The sequence below is a fragment of the Acartia tonsa genome, chromosome 6 (genome assembly GCF_053477335.1).
Source record: "Acartia tonsa isolate MP-2025a chromosome 6, ASM5347733v1, whole genome shotgun sequence".
In the NCBI taxonomy this organism is placed as follows: Eukaryota; Metazoa; Arthropoda; class Copepoda; order Calanoida; family Acartiidae; genus Acartia; species Acartia tonsa.
The window spans coordinates 11,609,123-11,633,007 of record NC_137265.1 but is presented as its reverse complement, the minus strand read 5'-3'; the positions used below and the strand labels follow the sequence as shown (position 1 = coordinate 11,633,007).

At 30.4% G+C, this 23,885-nt stretch overlaps 1 long non-coding RNA gene across 1 annotated transcript in view; it reads right to left on the bottom strand.

Annotated features, from left to right (window-relative positions):
• LOC145322961 (uncharacterized) overlaps positions 1 to 6,666 on the bottom strand; it is a 44,406-nt gene extending 37,740 nt beyond the window's left edge. Inside the window, exon 1 of the long non-coding RNA XR_013880851.1 lies at positions 6,220 to 6,666. This is a non-coding gene — a long non-coding RNA (uncharacterized LOC145322961). The remainder of the gene's footprint in view (positions 1 to 6,219) is intronic.
• Between the last annotated feature and the right edge of the window lie 17,219 nt (positions 6,667 to 23,885).

The window sequence follows — 23,885 nt, the reverse complement described above, 5'->3', positions numbered from 1 at the left end:
TTCTTGTCTAATGATGGATTTTTCAACAAAAAAAATACTTAAATCATTCATAGCTATATAGACAAAAAGTCATATTTAATGATTTACTAGCAACACCTGCCATTAGAAGCTGGGGTTGATTTTAAGTCAAAATCAAATTAACAGGGTTTTAACGTAAAAAAGTGTTTGAGTCTGACTGTTAGAAAAAGACACGTATAAAAATCATCAAAAATATTTTGAAATACAATATCATCAATGTTAAATTGAAAATTTCTATAGATTTTTTTGCCTATATGATATAAATAGTTATTATACTCCACATGATAAATAACTTGCACAGTATTTAATTCTTTCTCTGTCCTGTTCTTCTCTAAAATTGTCTGTGTCCTAGTGTTGGTATAAGGTATCTTCCCAGTGGGTTATTATTAGCATAAATACCTACGTGACTCTCAACTTTGGACTCTAAATCATCCATGATATTAATTGGTGTTTTAGGGGTTTTTAACCCCCTTTCTCCCCCCCCCCCTTCGCAGAACCATTTTTTATTAGTGGTTAAATTTCGATACCACCTATCCCAAATGTACATATGTAAAATAAGATGTTTGTTTGTCTAACCTTTAAGATCTCTAAAATTGCTAATCCGATTAAAAATTTTTGGCGTGTTTTTGGCTATTTTTAACCCCTACCGCTTCTATGAATATCTGTTTAGTCCATAGAAAAATATAAGATGATGAAAAATGTTATTTTTAAAAAATGAAGCCTATTTTATCACAATCCTAAAACTTTATTTTAAAACTTTTAAAATGGCAAAAAACCTGCTATCCTAACAGTTCGTGAGAAAGATGGAACGTTATTGAAGATGAATATTTTTATTGGTTTTTAAATATTTGCTTAATTTTTATTACCATGTTAAAGATAGAGGGCAAAGTGCGCATTTATAAAGATCAAACAACAATGAATTTCAAAAGAATGGACATGAAACAAAACAATGTGAAGTATTAGGGTGATTGTAGTCCGTCTGTCTTTGTAAATCTTTGTAAATCTTATTTACTAAAAAATATTTCAATCAAATAAAGCTTCGTCTATTTACAACCACCATCCTTTCAAATATGAGCCAAAAATAAGAGAAAAGTAATTTGTTGCATTTTTCCGCGGATAAAATAAAAAAATATAAGAATAAAATCAGTTTTGTTAGCCCTGTTTAAAACTGGTATTAATTTTATGATTATATTATATTCGTGGAAAATTTTCTGTGATACAATGTTGTACATGATTTTTCAGTATGTCCGTGAACTGGTTTCGAAGACATACTGGAAAAAATCATTATTCAGACAAAATGATTTTTTTATTTTATTTATTTCAATAGAAACCGACAAAATACTATTTTAAAAAACGGTAAAATAAAGTCAAATTGAATTTTCTTGAAAATATTACTCTACTTTTATATGTGCTGTTTTATTTGCCACAAAATGTTAAGCTATGCATCTTCAAATTTCAAGAGAATCTCATTGTGTTCAATTTTTATGGGGGGAGAGAATATTAGAATGTAAATTATTTTAGTAAGCTTTATGCTGGGTATCAATTTCATTTGCTTGATACTTTTAATAAATCTTGATTGGTAGGTTTTAACCAGCAGTGTCAAAACCTTAGCCTTAGAATGGGTAATTTTGTTCAGCATTATTGAGAATATACATAAATTTATCTGGAATTGTTTAACCCCTTCAAAAATTTTAATTGTCCCATTTTCTTACATTTTTCTTCATATTTTTATTACATAAAAAGTAAAGTTTAAGACTTTACTCTTAAATGTGTTAAATATATATCGATGTTTTTCATTTTTAATGGTTATTTTTTACAAGCATAACTATTTGTAAATGAATAGAAGAAACATGCTTTAAAAATCTATTAAACTTTACATGAAAATGATTAAACAAAGTTTAAGGGTAGCTTATTACTTTTTAAGGTTGATTTTTATCAATAATTAGATTAAGTCGTCATTGTCTTAATTGAAAAAAAAACTACCTGTAAAAAACAATTGTTTTTTTTTACAGAACTCTTTTTCACTATTAAATTTTTCATTGTTTAAAGTTTTTATTAAGTACATGATGTCATTAAATTGTTTTTTATTTTTTTTGTTTTCTTATTACAAAATTAGTTAAAAACTAAAATTAATGCATAAAAAGTAAATATTACTGAACAAAAACAATTTTATCAATGAGTAACTAAAAATGGGATAATTTTCCTTATAAACAAACAGTATCTGAATATAGAGTAGCTGCACTACTAACAATTTTTACTACGTGATAAATTCTTTATATAAAGAAACACTTTTTTATTGTTTAAGATTAAAAACAAAGCGTTTTCAAAATTTCACCAAAAAATAGTTAATTTAGTATTAAATGTAAAGGGAGGATTGGATCTCCAAAAAGATAGGTTTCATAACAATTATTTAAATCTATTAAATAACAAAGAAATAGATGTCTGAGTGTCCTTTAAGACTTCTAAGACTGCTCTTTCTGAAGAAGCTTCATAATTTTCCTAACCTGAAGTCATAAAATCGGTATTTACTCCTCCTCCAAAAGTCAGGAATATTGTGTCCTTTTTGAAGGTATTGTCGCTAAATATTATTTTGTGTTAAAATTGAAGACAAACACTAGAACTAAGCACCAATATTACTAGATATAGCAAAGACAAGGATAACAATTTTAAAAAACAAATAATAGACAAGGAATAAAAAAATACATTATCAAATTTAAATATTAATCCAATAAATATTATGACGCTATTCAATAGATCCAATTCTGCATAGGGTCTACGAGGTGGGGACATACAGTCTAACCCCTTACCCCCTCTATTGGTTTATTTTAATATTAATCCAATCCGTATATTATTATTCGTATGACAGGAAGCTTTTGAAGAAAGGTTATTAAACAACCAACTTATACACCAGTCAAAATAACCAAAATTGAGAAAATCAAAATATAAATATCTGATAGCAAAATCAAAAATCTTAGAATCTTTAAAAGGATTGTATTACACGGGTTAAACACATAAATTATAAAGGTGAAACTTACATAATAAAATGTTTTCTAGAATAAAAGTCACTATCAGTGGTGTAGAAGAGTCAAAGTTCATGTTATTAAACAACTCTGAAGCCTGATAATTAAACGTCTTAAAGCTTCTAAGTCAATACAAGTTGACATGTAAGAACCTGCCGACTTCTGGCCTGGCAAACAAAACTTAGAGATAAAGGTTGCTATAGTATGCGCCTTTTTTTATAACCTTTAAAAAATTTATTGATAATAATTTTAGGGGGGTTGAAAAAAAAGTCAGTCCCCCAAAATTAAATTAATCCAATACTCATTCATTTTTGCAAGTCTAAATCACAAACGGCTGATAATTCTTGACAGTTCGCAGCTGTAGGGCTCGGCATCATTACTTTTTTTTAACAATCTGAAGCTAAAGACAGTGCAAAAATGCAAATTAAAATACTTTTTTCATATCAATATTTTTAAAAACACCCAGGTTTTCATAAAATATTTGTTTGATTAACTTTTTTAATGTTTAAAGGTTCTCGTTTATCTAAGTTTTCTTAGACGCAGTGTCACCTCAAATAAAATTATGATATGTTTACAATTCTTCAAATTTTATGACATATTTTGCCTTTGAGTTTTTTCCACAAAAAAACACGCTTTTTTAGATTTTATGAATGAATTTTACGCCAGTCCGCAATGTCACTATGGAAAATATCTTTTTTGCTAAATAATGACAATTTTTAAAATTTGTTAAAATTATTTTTGCTTAAAAATTAACAAATTATATTATTATTACTTTGATGCTTTGCCCCTAGAGTATAGGGTAAATTGCGCATGTGATTTGATTCTTAATAATTTATTTCATTTAAACACAAATAACATGAAACAAACTATATGTTATGCTTAAAACCACCGCAAGACATATATAATATTTCCCTGGAAAGTACACAACCAATTCGGACCAGCATTTTCCAAGATACACAAAAACATAATTTTACATGATAGGATAAAAACTATAAAGTAATATAAATTTTTAAAACATTTTCTGATAAATTAGAAAATTTGTTTAATATAGAAAACTACTTAAAATTTTTAAGATGGTTTAAAGGAAGACTTTTTAATTGAAATAATATAAAAAGACAATTTCTATTTATGTATAAAAGCAAAAGCCAAATTCTTTGCAATTTTATAATATATTTGCTTTTAACTTCTAAAAAACTACTGTGTTTTTTTTAAAATTAATTTTGGTTTAAACGTTGAAAAAAAAATAGTTTGTTATGAAATATGTAAGTTAATGAATTATCCTAAGATTTTAAGATAAAAATTTGTGTCCCTAGGACCCTAACTGACCCAAAAATCTTCAGGGACTAGGATATTGCAACCAAAGATCTAAAGGTAATGTTAGTTTAAACATTTTTTTTGTTTTTCTGCAATATATGACATTTAAATATAAATATTGCAATTTATTCATGAGGAAGTTTCTTAAAAGATACCGTAACAAGTTTAAAATCTTATAAAAATGTTATTTCTTTGTAATGAAATCTTTTTATACGTCTTAATTCTTAGAAAGTCCTATCACCCTGAACCTAATGGTCAAAACGACATTTTAATCAGGGCTAAAGAGTAAAGGTATAAAAAAAATTATTTGTTCGTCTGCAATTCTTCTATTAAAGTTTTTCGTCTTTTAGATGCGATTTTTTGTTATTTCATTACTCCTTTAAAAATCTAATACTAGAATTTATAGATATATTTAGATTTTTCAGGAAGATTTATAAAGTTTCTAGAAAATCATTGAATCTTTTTATCTCAATTACTGATCCCTGCATTTTTGACCTAACCTAATTGTAAAGGTATAGATAACAATATGAGGAACAAAACCTAATAAATTTACGAAATGCCCACCAAAAAGTTTCCCTTTTTTGTTAAAAATTTTTTTTTAAAGAAAGGTTAGTGCATCATTAATAGAAAACAAGGACTAACTTTTTAATGAGTAGCGCAGTAATAACAACTTAGAAAAGAGGGCGGGCATTCTTATTGATTTTTCGCATATCTCAATTTTAAAATCCACATACCAATAGAAATATATTGATGAAAGCACGGATATACCTTAAGTATAGAAGCTGCGCTTTTAAAACAATCTTAAAAACTCATGATGATTTAATTTTGATTTTATTATCAAAACCTACTTAAACATTGCATTATTCCTATTATATTTTTATCTATCCATCTGTATCAGCATAATAACTTACAATAGTCCCATAAAAACTGTTAATACTGCTAAGTTGAAGGCTTAAACTGGGAGAGCCCCTGAGGGGGGAAAATTGGCTTAGATTACATTAACTTCACATTTTACTGCTTTTATTTCCACAAACTTTAAACATTAGTCTTTTTTTCGCTAGAGGAATTAAAAAGGGGGAAAGAATATACACTTCAAAAAGGAGAAAAAAGGGAATATAAAAGAGGAACAAAGACATAAAATATATGCTAATTTAAATAAAATATAGCAAGAAAAACAAATTAATTTAATTCGAACTTTTAAATTTATTATTCTTGTTTACTTAAGAGTATTTATGTATTTTTTTAGAATAATTATTAGAATAAAATCTATATTTTTAACATGCCTTCTTAGCTTTAAAAAAATATATAAAAATGCATAATTCCCTTAGTATTATTTAATTAAATGAATTAACATTTAGCATATGGTTTGAAACTGTTTAAAATTGTAGAATGAGTTGGTTGTAAAATGTTTAATGGGGTGTAGGCATGAACATTGTGAACAATCAGCTGATTTTGACAGCTAAAATTTTCGTAGATTTTTTAAACTTTGGGGAATAATTTTGTTACAAAATTTAATGTCAAATCCTTATCATAGTTTTTGAAGATTTTTAACATAGTTTTTGGAAAACTATAAATGTTTTAATGTTAAAGTTTGATTTCAAAATATACCAAAGCAGAAATGCTTTGGTATGAGGTTAATTTTGCATATCTTAGGGCAAATTCTATCAAGAAGTTATTGTTTCCTAAGCCTAGGAAATTTTAAAAAAAATTATGCATATTAACCATCAGATTGTATCTATGAAATAAATTAAGTTAAGTAAAACTACACAACATTTTATTATACCTTTCTACTATAAAAAGTTTAGGAAGTTAAACTTTTATAGCTAGAGTCTTACCAAACATTTTTATATCAAAAATAGCAGCAAACCTGTGTTGGGTTGTAACCAGAACCATAGCCAAAAGAATATGCCATTTTTAATTTCAATAAACTTTGCTTCTACACAAACAAAATTACTTTTTTTATCACAATTCACAAGTTATCACATCTATTTACTAGTTTTGAGTTCTACATTATATTTTATTCACAAAATTAGTTATTAATAACCAATAAATTTTAAATTTATTAAAAGTCACTTTTTAAAATAAGTTTATAATCAGTCTTTTATCTGGCACAGCCATTTATTTGCAAAGGTTAATTTTTAAATCACTGTCCTAAAAAGTTTTTGGAAAAAATTTAGATTTGAAAAAAAGTCAAAATGTAAGTATGGGCCTTTTTCCTCAAGAGGGGGCGGAAACAGGTGTGCGAATATTTATATTGGTAATTCACCTGAACCCTAATATAATAATTGGCGTACTGCTAGATTAGGTTTTTGTTCTCCTATTGTATTTGTTGTATATGTGTTCTAAACATATTGGTACGTAGCGTCCGTCAGTATATAACCATCAGGGGCGATTATACAAGAAGGGGGGAGGGGGGAGATGTGCAGGATCGGGGGGCTATACAGGGCCCGGGGGCCTTATGGTTTTAAGAAAAACTACGAGAGAGCGATAAGACGGGGCGGGGGGTAGGATAGGCCCCCTCGGAAAACACTAGTCCCAATTATGGTGCAGATGTAATACAAATGTTTGACAAACGAAACATGACCATTACAGCCGGAGCCGCGGGGGGAGGGGGAGGAGGGGGGTTAAACCGCAAGTACATGAGTATGTTAAAGAGATAGTAAGAGGAAAGAGAGAGATCACAGTGGAATTTAGTATTTAAAATAAAGTTATTATGAAAAGTTGACTTTTCATATGTAAACTTCATTGTACCTTAAAGTTGCCAATGATTTTTAACTTTTCTTTTTGTCTTAACTTTTTTGATTTCTACATTTTCATGAGGCTAGTTAGGGTAATTTTCTTAATTTTTTGATAGTTTAAAAGTTCTATAATGACATTTGTATGGCCGAAGTTTCCATTCAAGTTTTGGATTGCATGAAAGTAAAGATTCTATAAAAAAAAAAAACTATAAAATTGGATTCTGAGCTTTTATACATTAAAATTTATGTCTTTTAATGCCAATTATTCCAATATTATTATCATTAGAGTAAAACTCTGGAGGGGAAAGGGGTCTAATAGCTTTATGTCCCCATCCCAAGGACCTTGTGCTGACTCTCAATTGGGTCATTGAAGATCAACTAATAGTGTCGCTAATATTGACATAGACAAGTAGCAGAAAACAATTTGCCAGCAGACTAAAAGGTCCTTGGAAAAGGTGGGCAGTTATCAGTATAAACATCTATACTATAGATCTGTTTTATTATCATTAGTTAGACTTTTCTCAAAAATTTCTCCTTCCATTTCAAATCTACTGTGAGATATGAATATTAATAAAGAGTTGGGGAGAGAGAGAGAAGGGGGATCAAAGATCGGGAAGTGGGTGGAGGGGTGTTAGCCCCCCGGGTACGGGGGTTGGCTGGTTTTATTACTTTGTAGGGAAGGGTTAGTTTAGAACCCCCTCCCCCCTCTCATGTATTTCTGCCATGAAGATGAGTGTGTGGGGGTGGAGAGGGGGTTGTAGTAATAATGTGCATGGTTTGTAGCGTGGCGGCACTCTCATAGACCCAGGGATAAGACAATGTTGATAAACTAATCTTCCCCCCTATTATTTTATGTAAATCTATCCTTTAGACCCCTATAAGTATCAGTGGCAAGAAAAGAATGCAGATTAATAAAAAAAAACACTATCTCTCTAATCCCATAACATACATGCTATAAATACAAAATCGTTGAAATCAAACTTTAGCAATTTTCCAAAAATATATGATTATATATCTTAACAGCATGCTGACTATCTTCCAGAAATATACCTCAACAAGCCTTGGACAATTATATACCTGGAACCTGTTAAATTGTACTAACAGGGAATTTCAAAAACAGCTTCCAACTGAAGCACATGTACCTGGCAATTGCATAACCACTGATTGGGACAATCTAACTTCAATATACCTTTAATAACCAAACCAAAACTAACCTAACCTACATAAGGGCTATTTTGGGTGCATATGTTTTATGTGTAAATGAGAGCTCCCAATCTTTGTTATTTAACCTTGTGGGGCTTTTCCAAACTTTACCTAACTTAACCCTACATGAACGAAGCATAAGTAAAACATATTTTTGAGGAATAAGGGTTTAAAGATTACCCCATGATCAATAATTTTTTTTTCTCTAAAATTCTTTGCAGTATTGTAGAGTCACTACTACACGAAACACTATGAGTTAATATTCAATCATTAAGAGTAATATTTTTTTCTTATCAGATAGGTTCGTTCGAATTAAGCTCAAAATCTCGCTAACTAATGGACAGATTAAGCTCTGCTTTTCAGGGAATATACCTACATGTCATACAAAGTTTTTTGGTAGAAAAGTGAAAAATTATATTTACTTAGTTCAAGTTGTAGGAAGGGGGGAAGGGTATATCACCACCCCCTAGTAATGTGAATACCTTTGTGGCTACAAACGAAGACTCTTGTAACAATAAATAACAATAAACTTTTTACATAATGCATCCATATAGACTATCATTGCAGATTATCTACCATTTGATCACAAATCCTTTATCCAGAAGGTATAAAGTATTGGTTATTTACTAGGCTTAAAAATCTCGTGTTCTTTTTAGTGGTTAATTCATTAATGCCATGATTCAGACTATTTAGCTACTCATATCTTTGTACAATTGGGACATACAGACAAAATTCGTGCAATCAAAAAGTAGGTTTTTCTGGCTTGAACAAGGTAACTTCCATGCAAAGTTTCAAATCATATTTTCATTGTTTGTTTTGATTGAAAATAAATATTTAAATCTCTTTCTTTTACTTTGATTATTCTAAATGAGAAAGGTATCACAGTGATTTATCTCTCTCTCTTTCTTTCTGTGACTATCTCTATATGTTATCTATTTCCTAAAGAGAAGAGGGTTCATTACTAACCCATCTCTCTCTTTTTCTATCTCTCTCTCTCTCTCTCTCTCTCTTTCTTTCATTCTCTATTTTACCATTTACCCCATGAGGGGTAAGAATGAAAGGAAGGGAAAGGTTTGAATGCCAGAGCATCCTAGGGGGTACATACCATGGGAGTGTTAATACCAGGTAACCAAAAACTTATTTCCGAGAAAGGTTGGACAATGGAAGATAAATTTAGGGGTCAGTTTATTCTACATTTAAATACCTGATAATAGAATGAGGCTGTTTGATCTTATTCTAATTAACTTAGCGGCCATCTCATGACACTATTAACCTGGCTAATCAATCAAGCAGAGAATAAAAATGCTGTTTTGACTTTAACAAAGCCCTCAACATGAGTATAGATCTTAGATACGATTCTACTTATTTAGAATTGTAGTAAAACTGGAATAAAGACCTATGATCCTGCCATCGGTATTTTAAGTATGATACTGCAAATTTCAGGTAATCCTGCCAATTTTTTAGTCCAGGTATGATTCTACCAAACTGGAATTCCAGATATAATTCTGTCAATCTAGAATTCCTGGTATGGCTCTGCATTTTTATGTTTTGATATTTGGAATTGGATGTTCTAGGTATGATTCTTCAAATCTGGAATTTTAAGATTTAGTCTTTCAATCTGTAATCTTGATCCTAGAACCTGAAACTTTTTATCAGTCAAAACTTTATTTTATTAGCAAATTTTGCTAGCATTCTGACACCGTCAAGATTTCCGGTTATGTGTAATTATCACCAATAAAACTCATTTTATCAAAGAATAATAACGGAACCGGAAGGTACTGTGGGATGGAGGATGTTTTTATCTTCCCCCCCCCCCCCCCACGCACCCATATTGATCTGTTAAAGTCTAAATCATTTTGACAAAGATTCAAAACCTGCTCCAATAGATAGCAAAGGCGTTACATTCACTACAAATCTTTATTTTCTTTTTTGGTTACATTTCATGAATTCTACCTCTACACTCACATAAGAAAAGAGATATGCGTAGCGGCCCATCTTTTATTTTATTTCATTTATCTCACTTTTTATTAGGATTTCTTCATTCATAATCCAGAAGGCTGAGGGAAAGGATATTGTTTCATAAAAATAAAAATATTCAACTTTTTAACTTGTAATTCTAATAAACTAGTTGCTACGACCCAAGCATCTAGGGAATTTGTATTCGAGGGAGGGGGCATGGTAAAGACAAATAGCCTAAAACTATTCCAAGACTTGAATATGAAAATTAAATAGTCTAAAACCCTCCCTGAAGCTTTGAAAAGCTTCCTTAAAATTGGAAACTTTTCAGTAATTATCGAACTCTTAATTTACAGAAAAAAACTTTTATACTACCTTTGTAAGATAGGACAAGTTTATGAGATTCTAGACTCTAGGAGAGGGCGAAGTAGGTCAGGAAATTAGCCTAAAACCACCCTGAGATATATATTAAGCTCCCTTGAAAAGCGCAAACAATTCAGATCAAAATTAATTGAGACCTAGATAACCATCCTTGAAACCAATGTGAAACTTCCCTAAAAAGGAAGTTATATAAACTTTAAGACTCAGACAAAAAAAAATTACCACTTTATATGAAAGGATAGGATTATAGGATTATCAAATTTTTTTTTCTCATAAAATTAAAGTATAAGATTATAATTCTTTGTTAATATTACAAGGATGACAACATCCAAAACTATTAAATACAAAAGTCAGAAGAAATGCTAGGCCGAAGAAAGGTAACCTCCTTAACAAAGAGCTTCTTATATGTCCAGGTCTCCAAGGAAAATCACCTCATGAAAAATTCACACCTTCTTCCCATTTTTTTTACTTTTTATTTAAAAAAAAATCATAATAGTTATTCTATTATAAAGAGCCTTTTTGTCAGTACCTTCAGATTTCGATAGATAACTACTAAAACGATTTTAGGGAAGCTTCAAACTAATTTTAAGCTATTACAATTTTTAGATTTAAGTCTTAAGTTTTATTTAGCTTTATTTTATCTCCCTTCCCTTTTCCTCCGAATAAAAAGGGCCCACATGCAAGGGGCGCAGCTGATAGTGAATTACTGTACAAAAGTGTTTTTTTTCTTCATATTTAATGATTCTGCACTATGTATGGAAAAGTCATTCCTATTCTTCTAAGACGCCAAAACCTAACTTTTTTGGCAGAACCCTTCAGTGTGTTGAGTAAAATGTTTACGGTGACAATAAAAGATTCCATAAAATTACTTGAATGAGTTTATCTAACTCTAAAAATACATAACAGATATATAGCACAGGATTTACAAGTTTCTACATTAAAATCCAGGGTTGCCAGTATGTTCGAATAGAGATCATGGTTGCCAGTATGTTTGAAAAGAGATCATGGTTGCCAATATGTTCGAATAGAGATCATGGTTGCCAGTATGTTACAATAAAGATCATGGTTGCCAGTATTTTCAAATAGAGATCATGGTTCCCAGTATGGTCGAATAGGAATCATGGTTGCCAGTAGGTTCGAATAGAGATCATGGTTGCCAGTATGTTTGAATAGAGATCATGGTTGCCAGTATGTTTGAATAGAGATCATGGTTGCCAATATTTTTTAATAGAGATCACGGTTGCCAGTATGTTTGAATAGAGATCATGGTTGCCAGTGTGTTTGAATAAAGGTCATGGTTGCCAGTATATTCCAATAGAGATCATGGTTGCCAGTATTTTCAAAAAGGGATCATGGTTGCCAGTATGTTTAAATAGATATCATGGTTGCCAGTATGTTTGAATAGATATTACAGTTGTCAGTATGTTAGAACAGAGTTGCCAGTAGGTTCCAATAGAGATCATAGTTCCCGGAGTGATTTGCGAGTTATCATATTATTATTTAAGTTTGCCAGAGTGCTTGTAAATGTGCTTTACTTTTAGGGGTTACCATATTGTTTTCTTAACTGGTATGCCACTAATCATGGTTGCAATAAGGTTGCCAGTTTTAAAACGTTTGCTAGTTATTTAAGGTTGCCGAAGTGTTTTATTTAAAATTTGCTCCACTATTCAGGGTTTCCGGCGTATTTTTTGTTATGGAACTCTGTTATTCAGGGTTGCCAGAGTGTTTTATCTTATGGTGCTGTAATATTCAGGGTTGCCAGGGTTGTTTGTAAAGGTGCTTTACTTTTTGGATGTTACCATTTTGTTTTCTTAATTAGCAGGCTACTATCAGAAAGGATAAGGCAATGGGCAATAAATAGATGTGTGTCCTTAATAATTATATACAAAACTTTCGGAAGAATACAAGTGGTTGAAACGTTTGAACACTCAATCTAACGAACCAACCATTAAAAAATCTATAAAAGTCCCCAAATTCGTTAGGCTAAATAATAAAAAAAAACATTATTATAAAACTTTGGGGACTAGTGTAATAAACAGCCCAATGTCCTCTCCCTCCTTGACTATTCACTTGGTTGCAATATAATTTGTTAAATGATTTTATTTGATTGTTTATGGCGCATTCAGGGTTGCTACACAACGATTTTAAAATAATGAACATCAGGGATTGAGGGACATTGAACTGTAAATCAATCTGGTACCCAAAGTTATGTCAACAGGTTCTTCCATTCGTTGACGAAAAACTTAGAGGACTTTAATTTTGATTGGTTGATATGATCTAGCAGTGCCCAAAACTTTCCACCGATACATTCAATTAAGAAAGGATAATTTGGTTTATCATAAGGATAGGGATTGCATCAATTTATCGTCCATTATCTTATAACTTAAGATCCCTGGTAAACGAAAGTAATAAATACTCGACCATAAAATCACGAAACCTTTATTGATGGTTTTTATGTTTTACTTGGTTTAGTAAGATTATTTTTCTTTCAAAACAATAAACAAACAGTTTCTATTAAGTAATAAGATGATTGTTGGTCTATTTCAAAACTTTCAAAATCAAATGTAAAGTTTTCGGTGTTAGGGAAGCATTAAATTTGTCCAGGTTCGGATTATTGCTATTTTTGTTAATCTCTTCTAACTAGCATTTTACTTATTATTGTTGTAAAATGGCACTTAGCCAATATACATATATCCTATTGTATGGTTATTTTTTTTGTCTAAAGTTTCAGATATACTGAACTACTGAGCTGATTGACTTTTCTTTTTTCGAGAAGTTTCGCCTAGGTCCCATGGGATGGTTTTTATTTGTTTAAATTTAGATTTTTTTCTTGGGACTGTTTTAGTCTGTTTTTTATCTGCCAATTTTATACCCCTTGGAATACAGATCTTTTAGATACTCGAAGCGCATCTGCCAGTTTTCCATAAAGATTTTCTGTTATAGATTTTCTCATTAAATTAACAGAATGAGTGAAAGACAAAAAATCAAAAAGTAAGCGTAAAATAGCTCAGAATTAGTATTCATAATGTTTTGTATTTGGTTGTGTGTGTGTGTGTGTGTGTGTGTGTGTGTGTGTGTTTGTGTATACGTTTCTGTGTGTCTTTCTATGTCAATTTTGTGTGTTATGATTGTATCTTTGTGTTGTTATATATGTGTGAGTGAGTATATGCATGTGTGTATGTGTGTGTGTGTGTATTAAGAGACAGGAAACGGTTGGGTGAAATAATCCGAATTTATTGGTTTTATATTCATTATTATTCAACCTTACTTTCACACAGGAACAAGGAACAATTTCCCTCAAAAATAAAGTGGATCAACCCTTGCATCCCATTATTTAATAAGTCCTAAAATATAATGTAGTCAGCTGTTTGTTTGTGTCCAGTAGGATCTCGTACAGGATTGACCAAATACTTCACAATTTCCAGGAAAGTTTAGCCCCCCTCCCCCCAAAAAATAAATGTTTCATTTTAGAAAAACAACCTAATAAAATATGGGAGAAAACCTAAACCACCCTCTTGTGTAGATGCCCCTATATGGTAGGGGCGAAGTTTTGACTGTTTTTGTTTCTTAATAATTTCTTTTTATTTAATAAGCCTTTCAAAATATCAGCATTTAAATTTAAATCGAAAATACGATGGGGTTGGGTGAGACTTAAGGTCTACTTAAGTTTAAGTGGACACTGCTGAAATATATAGTTGATATACTTTGGTTAAGTTTTGACTTCATATAATATATCCGTTATAAGTAAAAAACAATTTAGCAAAAATTAATAGTTGTTACCTTTCAAAGAATATTTAAATTATCCTATTGCGTTTTTTGTAGCACAGTTACTCTTTAACTAGGGTAAACCTGTGCGTACGTCCATAACTGTGTCAATGTTTTTCTTTACACAAAAATGAAAACTCCTGAAACGTATTTCATATAACATTATTATAAAATTATAGTTGTTTTTAACATGAAAATGTTGTTAGCATGTCATTGCTGCACTATTCATGGTTATATTTGTCCTTAATTAATTCTAAATTTGCTGAAAAGTTGAGAATGAAAATCTGCTGAATTGTAAAAGCACTGCATTGGTTAATTGATCAAAAATTTCTAGTGTTTCCAAGTGAAAATATGGTTATTTCAATTTTATACTTAATAAGCAATTCAAATCTTTTTGACATATGGTCAACGAGAAATATTTCTTTCGAAGAAATACTATTCCACCATTGGCTTAGAAACCGATTACTATCCGCTAGGGCTGAGCCATACTAAAACATCATGTATTGTATCGTATTGTAGAAAACTTCCAACTAACTCATGGCTAAATAAACTGTTTTTTTTTCTTATTAATATCCGACAAATAACTATTATGAATACAACTTTAATGCTCTTCAATAATGATTATCGAAATAAAAATCTTTTTTACTGCATTATGTTATACCTGTCTTAATTTTACTTTTATTCTGCAATACTAAACACTAGGAAAACTTTCATTTTCGGAGGCAAAATGGTATTTCTTCAGATAAAACAATTTGAGCATTACGTAAAAAATTCTAAAAATTAAGTAAAAACAAACATTAAAAAATTCATTAGTTTTCGCTAATTGCATTTTTTTAAAAAGGCCATCATTAAATTTAGAATCTTAGAGGTATGTGACTAAAACTAAAATTCCAAAATCTAGATTGTCCAAAAGTAGCGTAGCAATAGCTAGTTTATACGATTTTATAAGCATAGTTTTCTCATAAAAAAATAACCTTGATAGGTTATTTTATCTTAAAAAGATATATTTTTCCATTATAATCTTTAGAATATATTTTGAAAAAGAAGAAAATTTGGATCGGAGAGAAAACAAGGATGACAACATCCATAAGTAAGCAGTGTCATACAAAATATACATTAAAATCACGAAACCTTTCAGAAATTTATAATGTGAAAATATAGGAATCAATCTAGCACACGAACCGATAAGCAAATGTTAATGAATCTTTGTGGGAATATGTAAAATGTAAACTTATTTAATCCCTCAAAATTACAGCCTTCTATCTTGAGTAGGAAACGAGAAAATCATGAAATTTTAAAATGTATGAATCGATCTAGGACCCCAATTAGATGACGAATCTTAATGAGACTTGGTAAAAATATGAAGAATGTAAACATATTTAATCCCTGAAAATTTCAATCGTCTATTTTGAAAAGGAGCCGAGAAAATGGACACTTTAAATTATAGAGTGGCATGAGAACGTGTAACAGTTATATAGAAGATACTGTACTAAAACTGATATAAATGCGAAACTGCTGAACATAAAATGTAACAAAATGTCTTTTTCTAACAAATAAAATGCGCTAAGGTTGCAATTAGAAAACAAAAATTACAAGATTCTTTTTTGAGCGAAGCTACTGTAAAAGTATCTTTATTGTCGTTTGTTTATTTGTATACAAAATTCAAAAGACTCTAAGCTGTGTAAAATTTACAGCATATACTCAATTTCTCACCGTAAAGTTTTTTTCTTCAGTTTCTCTATATGTTATGTGTCTAAGCAGTCTCAATCTCTCATAAAATTTTCTATACTATAAAACTCATATTGGTAACAACTAACCTTTAGAGGCCTCTAGGAGCTATTGAGAAATGGGCCTTTTATTTCTAATAAGTTTTTAAAAGATTAAGGAAAAAAGGAGATGTTTTTTATTCTAGGGGCGATTTCTTTTGGAGGGAAGAGGTACCCTCCCCAAAAATAAAATATATTTTGTTTTTATTAAACTACAAAAACAATGTCCACGTCATATAAATTATTACCAAGATCAAAAAAGAATTAAATACAGATAAAATGTTATATTGGAGTTTCCTTTCAGTGCACTTAAGGTCATATTTCTGGGGTAGAAAAACGTAAATTTTTCATATTCCTTACATTTTAGCTTAAAATCAAGGAGGAATAAAGTGTAGAGGTAGCGCAGCGTGGAAAATAGATTAAAATGCTGATTAGAAAGGTCAGGTCAGTAAATCTACTTGAGATACCGTTTCTTATTTTCATACAGGCATACAGACATCACAAACTAAGTTGTTTAGCAGCCTCGCTACTTAAAACAAACAAATTTTACTTTTTTTTTTGCAGAAGCCGCAAATTTTTACTCACCTTATTATAGATCATTCCTATGGATATTATACCGTTAGTTTTACAGTATATTTGCAGGCTAAATTGGCTTCAGTTTTAACGGTGATAACAAATTTTAGCACTTGCCTTATTGCTCAAAATTATAGTGGCGAAAAATGACTTCTTAAAGGTGTTTTGACATTGTAGCAACATTTAGCAACGTACCTTTTTCTACATTTTTCTATGGTATTCAATTTCTTATCATGTAAAACATAAGAATCACTACCATATATCTATATCTTCATTGTAGGATTACCAAGTTTTGAAGTTTTGTTAGCTTATATGAACGGAAGGCCCAGGATAACGAAACTAGTTTTGATTCTTATTTTAATATTCGTGAAAATTGTCTTTGATACGATGCTAAACATATTCTTCAGTATGGCTAAGAACGTTCTAATCCAACAGATGTTAATCGGTTTCGAAGCCATACTGTAAAAGTTTTTTTTTGTTACGGCCAACAAACACTATCCAGAGTATATACTAATTATTGCACTATTTCTGATTACTGCTTTACGTGTGTCTCACATGCATATACTACTCAACTACTATAGATGGAGGGTCAGGTAGTTAATTTTCTCAAGTAGATGACTTAATTCCTGACGTTATAGACAGTCTAATACCCTAAATAGGGTTAATTAATGGAGACTATGATTAAATTCAAAGTATCTTTGACGACTGTAGCTTTGATTTTTCTTAGCAAATAACTTGTAGCTGCAGATAGTTTCTTTTTTTTGCGTCTTATTAACACCCAAAACAGTCGGCTGCGGCTGCGAACAGTACAAAATTTAAATTGCAAAAGAAGGCCCACATCATTCCATGGCTAAGCCGCAAAAGAGACGTAGTAACCAATTTCGGCTGCAATGCATTGAGCAAAAAATTAGCACATCTCTTTGGGGCAATCTAATATGTCAGGAATAAAGGAATTGTTAATTAATATTTTTTTTCTTAAATATCTTATTTATAGGGATGGAGGGATGCATAAATAGAACTTGGAAGAAAATCACATGTTAAAACTTTAACAAACAACATATTTGACTCAAAATATCCTTAAATTAATATCAGATGAAATTATTTTCTATTATATTTTCTTTCATCCTTTATATTAAATTGTTTTTACTTTATAAAAAGAGAGTCAATTTATCTATTGGATAAACGGGGATAAGACTATGGGAGATTATTTAATCTAAAGAACAATTCTGTAATTGATAGTTTTGAAATATTGGAATGACATAATTATTTCTCTAATTTTTCCAACATTCCCATTAGATAAATTATCAAAATAATGTACGCTAATTTTAAAATATTTTTAAAAATTTTATGTTATATATTTGTTCTGTACCTAGACTTTCAATTCTTTATGTCTGTAACGATTTAGCTTTGCTTTTCAGAAAGCTTTCATTTTGTCATTAATGTTTAATGTTTAAAATTTTTGTCCTTGAACCCTAACCTGGCATAACATTGTCCGTTTTTATTGGCTAAATTCCGAAACAATCTTAATCTAACAACATAGCTTTGGTAAATATTCTTATCTTGTCCCTTTTTCTCTCTCTCTCCCTCTCTCTCTCTCCGCCCCCCCTCTCTCTCTCTCTCTCTTTCTCTCATTTTGTTCTAAGTTGTTCATATCTTGTATAGTGTATATATTGCTTTAGATAAGAACCTGTTAATGATTGTTGTAACCGTTCTGGAACCTTGACCATCGCAATATCCAGCTCATCAAGGTTTCAATAATTGGGGTTTGGATTAGGTACTTTTGCTATTTATCAACATCCTTCAAATTGGCTATCAAATATGTATTTATATGCAGTTCATCAAGGTTTTATAAACAGGGTTTAGAATTAAGACTAGCGATATGAAAGTTCTGGAACCTTGACCATCACAATATGCAGTTCATCAAGGTTTTAATAATTAAGGTTTGAATTAAGTACTTGAGCAATAAAAGTTTTTAAATCTTAAATATCATGTGTATGTAGTTCATCAAGGTTTTAATAATTAAGGTTTGGACTAAGTACTTTCGCTCAAAGTCCTTAATATTGACTATCACATATATTTTCATCAAGGTTTAATAAACAAGGTTTGGAATTAAGTCTAGCATTATTAAAGTTCTGGAACCTTTACCATCGCAATATGCAGCTAATCAAGGTTTTATTATTATTATTGAATTATTAGGGTTTGACTTCTTCCATCATACACACATGTAGGTTATAGATACCTACAGTTTCAGTCACTTACAGTAATAGAGGGTTAAGACAATGGGCCAAGATCGGTCGAAGTTTTTAGTAACTAATCAGCTTCATAAAAATATAAAAATTTTGAGAGCCAACTAATGAGAGAATGAGGCATTTAAACTTAAATAAGAGTTGTTCTGAACATAATCTATTTAATAAAATACCTTGTAAAAATATCCTTGAAAATAGTTACTTTAATTTTTGTTAATGATACACCTTGTATAATTAACCTTATATTGGTGATTTGAATTTATGGTAATGGTAAACCTTGTAAAAATATGACCTTTATATTTATTGGTAAACCTTCTAAAATAAGATTGAAAATTATGAATTGAATTTAGTTATTGATGCACCTTGTATAAATAACCTTAAAATTGGTGACTTAAGTTTAGTTAATGATAATGTAGATGGTTAATCAAACAAGTATATAATCAGTAATTAAAATACTTCACCACTTAGAACAGGATTTCACTTAATGTTTAATTTAATGTCCTAAATGGTTAATTTTGATGCTTTGCATTGAGAAATTTGCATAAAATCAAAAGCTTGTTTATAATATTAATTAATTACTAGATATGACTTTTTTCGTTAGAAAGCTTATTAAGTTTTAAACCATTTATTTCCAACACGGACATACGTACATAGAGACATATTATATTAAAAATGTCTTTCAAAATTAAAACATATTGGGTTAGGATATTATTGAGGATCTCCAAAAGCATAATTAATCTGATATTTTCATTGTCACTATCCATGTTGACTATATACAAAATCAAACTTTCTTGCGTTTTTAATACTCAAGACCATTTGATAAAAAATAAAATTTGATAAAATACTCTATAAAGTCGTCAGGGGTTGTTTGTTTTTCTCTCTCTCCGAACAGATTTTTCTCAATTTTAGAGAAGCTTTACAATTACAGTGGTAAAAGAATGTTTACCCAATTATGCAATGGGTGAACCGCTAGTATTACATAAATCAAATTTGGGTCAGTAACACTAAAAATATTATTTTTCGTAATATTTACAGCTTTCCAGAGATAGTAAAATAAATATCTTAAGATTAATTCCAGTTTTATTATAACTCAATATTATTATTCATACAAAATAGTCTTTAAAGCTATAGGATAAGATTCATGTTTTTTCAGTATGCCTTAAAACCGGCTTTAATCCGACGGGAATTAATGTTATGTTGATATAAAAGCAGCATAAAGTTTAACAGACAATTTAATTTTCAGAACATAAAATATAAAATGAAGAAATTCATCAATTTGTTTTTAATCAAGCTAACCCAAAAAAATTGGTTCTAGCACTGCTAGCCAAATGCACATTTAAAGTAGTAAAAAACTATTTATCTATTAAGATACTGAGTTTATGCAGGGATAAAGGGATAGAACAATGGAAAACTTTTAATGTTTATAAATTTTAGGAGGAAGAAAGGGATGTAAATTAATTGGTAGAAGTAGAAACTACAATTAATATTATTAATAGTATTTATGAATAAATATTAGAAATTAATAATGTTATAATTTATATATATTATTATAATTATTCCTTATAATAATAGCGTTACTTGATATTTAAATGTTTGTATTTTTAATTCTTTAACAAAATAAATTTTGTCATTTTTAGCAAATTATTATTAGACTAGTGGTTTCTAGTATTAATTCTTGACAGGGATAAGACACTGGCCGATAAATTGATGTACATCCCCAATGATGATACACAAAATTAAACAAAACTACAAAACTTTGTGGACTACTAGTGTAATAAACAGCCCATTGTCCTCTCTCTCTCTGATTTCTAGAACAATAATCCCTATAGTAAAGAATGAAAAAAACAAGAATAAATGCAAAATTGAATAAAGGTAACTCTTTGATGGGTGGACATGAGTCCATTTTTTTATAGATTGGGGGAGAGAACGGGGGACAGAGTTGAAAAAGACATTGTACATTATAAGAGGAGAAGTTTAATGCAATTTTGTGGTACAAGGAAAGGTGCACAATTATCCATCTATCTATCTATCTATCTATATTATCTATCTTGGGATAAAGAAAGAGAGGAGAGAGAGAGATATTGAACCATATCTAGAATCGCGGGTACACATGTTCCCTGTTCTACCAACACCAGAATATCTTGTACTTCTCATTTGTTCAATACACCACAGAGAGAGCGAGTACATCAGCGCTCAATAGTTGCCGCCACGGTATATCATGCCGCCGGTGGCGACCAATCAGCGCACTGGATTCAGTAAATCTCCGGAGGCAGCGGCATGAATGGACCAATGGAAAAGCTTGTAGCGCGCGCAATGCTGAGGGTGACCCCTGCCGTAAGTTTAGTGTGTCGAACACGGTGACTACACACAGTAAACAAATGGAGATTGTTGTCCGCTGCCTTGCTAGACTTGCTAGACTAGGGGAAAATATGTTCTGACTCCCATCTTGCTTGTCACGGGACAAAAAGCCCGCAACGAAAAATCTCTCAAACAATATTTTCCCGCATTTTTAATAAATTCTCATAAAAACGAATGAAACATAATGGCGTTTGAATACAAAAAGATTTATTGAGAAAAAAAATTCATATGGATAAAATAAAATGGAAAATAAACATTTTGATAACTTTTTTCTTAAGGCTTTTTTATCCTTGAATAAGTTAACTCTCTCCCTCTCTATTTCTTGTCTATCTCTCTTTCTCTTTGATATCTCCCTTTCCCTTTTTAACCTCTACCCCACACCTCACCCCTATTAATCTCTTTCTCTCTCTCTCTCTCTCTCTCTCTCTCTCTCTCTCTCTTATCCACTCGAACTTGATGTTCCCGGCAATTCTAACATAACTTTTTATCTCTCTCTCCCTTTCTTTCTTTTTAGAAGCGAGGCTGTCCTATATTTTTAATAGCTGTTCGTCTGTCTGACAAAAACGTTATCATTGATGAGCACCTAGTCTACAACTTACTTTGTCTGTCTGCCGTTGTAAAGCTTGAAAATTTAACAGATAAATGAGATTAACTTGACTGCTATTGAAGATAGTTGTTCCAAATTAGCTGTAGTCAATAAGCTACTACATTTATATAATCAACCTTGTGTGTTCGTCTTTATATGTACATTTTTGAGCTTCGCTCAATATGGATAAATGTTGCCATCCTTGTTTTTCTTTCTTTCTCTCTTTTAATCTCTCCCCCTCTTTTACTACTATGTACAAGTGAGCGTATGTGTGTGTGTGTGTGTGTATGTGTGTGTTAAAGCAATTGATTAGAGAAAATATCTAAATTTTTGAATTGAAATCATGTACACACCTACAAAGCATCATAGAGGGAGTGGACATTGGGCTGTATATTACACTAGTCCCCAAAGTTTTATGATAATGTTTTCTTATTCGTTGGCTTGAAAACTTAAGGAATTTTTATTGAATAAGGATTACTAATTATAGTCCACAGAAGGGTAATTTTGTGTTTCATCATTGGAGATATACGTCAATTTATCGGCCATTGTCTTATCCCTTTAGAACCCTGTACACACATACACATAAGCATGTATTAGATTTAAGTAAACGAATTGGAATGACAATTTAACAAGGATGACAACATCAATATGCATTAGTGCACATTTAAGAAAAAACAAAACAACCATAACATTTAAAAATCATATTTTCATCATTAAAATCCGTTACAGGAGAATACAATCTGGATCAGATGCTTCATAGTTAAGAGACAATTTACAAAAAAATAATAAGCCGTTTATCTTAATCAGCAACTGAGTAAATCCAATTTTCCTCTTATCTTTACGAACTAACGCATATTAATTCATAGAGTAGCTTCGCTATTGAATAAATCAGAAGGGGGGGATAAAATTCCTTAAATTGTAGGGACTGCAGAATTGCTGAAAGAAGGGAAGGGGGGATAAAAATGCTTACACTCGCCCAATTTGCTTGAAAATTACTTTTTTTCTGGCCTATTCTGAATTGGCATGTTGTTGCTACATTAATTTTGCAATTTTTAGACTGTGTATTTACATGGGGGGCGGGGCCAGGTAATTAATAACAAAAAACGAGGACAATTATGTACGTAAGAAGAGCAGCTTTATTTAGCTAACAATATTTTTAAAAAAACTATTATCTAGGAAACCAGTAATCAAATGGATATAGTTAGGGCTGAAAAATAGCAAAAAACCATTTGAAGAATGAAATATAAATATTTAACAGCCTAAAACCATCTCTTTATGTAAGTAAAGCTTCACCAAAAAGGAAAAGTCAATGAGTTCAGTGGTTATTGAGATCTTAAGCTTCAGACATAAACCTACTGCTTTATATAATAGGAGAAAAGAACAGTTAAGTATCAAACTGCGTATTTGTTACCCAAAGTGACTATACTATGGTACTATCCTTAAATTAATTTGTTTATTCCTTTTTTTCTTTTCTTTTAACTTTGTTAACTTTTCAACTACGAAATTTGTCATTCTTGTTTTGTTATCAATTAAAAATTGGGGTTAAGCATATTATGATTGTTATTATTTTAACACATTATCAAAATTAAGTTTTCTTGTCAAAAATTTGTTGATTTATAATTGTTTTTTCTTATTCATATGTTTTGATACTTTAATTGTGTTTTTATTATTTAATAAATTGTTTCATTGCTGACATTAGGGAGGGAAGAGACATTATATTTTAAACTATATTGGAACCCAAAGTTTCATAATCAAGTTCTCTCATTCGATGGCCTAAAAACTTTGGGTACTTTAATTAAATTTTATTTATTTGGTGTAAACAAGCAGTGTTCAAACTTTTCCAATTTTTTTAAATTTTAATTGGGCATGTACATCATTTCATCGTCCACCCTAAAATTAGTGATATTATAAATTCTTTATAATTTTAAGACATATTTACCAAAGGTGATTTGACCATTGGT